The following is a 502-nucleotide window of genomic DNA, read 5'->3' as shown; positions in this document are numbered from 1 at the left end:
AAATCCTATTTAGGCAATTCATCGTCTTTCTAAATTTTAACGCGTCTTAGGGCCGTAGTGCGGTAGTGACACTTTTCCGGACATGGGTCCCTATACTCAAATGTTTTCTACTGTTGCACTGAATAACCCCTAGAAGTTTGATCCCATAGTTCTGAAACACCCTGTATAAGAAACAGAACATGAGAGATCTTTCTGAAAAAAAATGAAAGCTGTGAGAGATTCATAAATTGCATCGCGTTGATCAGGATCTTATCATAGTTCAAAAATAGATGAGAGAATGCATATAGATGGAACATACACAATCATACGTAGTTACATGTTTTTATTATGTGTGTCTATCTGTACTCCATGTTAAAACTAGAAATATGTACATCTACATCTCTTTAAGTTTTTTAAGGTTAAAAAACCTACAAGTATAAGAGCAGAAAAAAAAACAATATAATTTACCTGCAATAATAATCGTTTTTAATCACAAAGAAAAGTTATTCAAAAAATGATGATT

This window comes from Pseudomyrmex gracilis, unplaced genomic scaffold (assembly GCF_002006095.1).
Source record: "Pseudomyrmex gracilis isolate BER0280 unplaced genomic scaffold, ASM200609v1 scaffold_3, whole genome shotgun sequence".
Classification (NCBI taxonomy): Eukaryota; Metazoa; Arthropoda; class Insecta; order Hymenoptera; family Formicidae; genus Pseudomyrmex; species Pseudomyrmex gracilis.
This window is presented reverse-complemented; position numbering follows the sequence as displayed.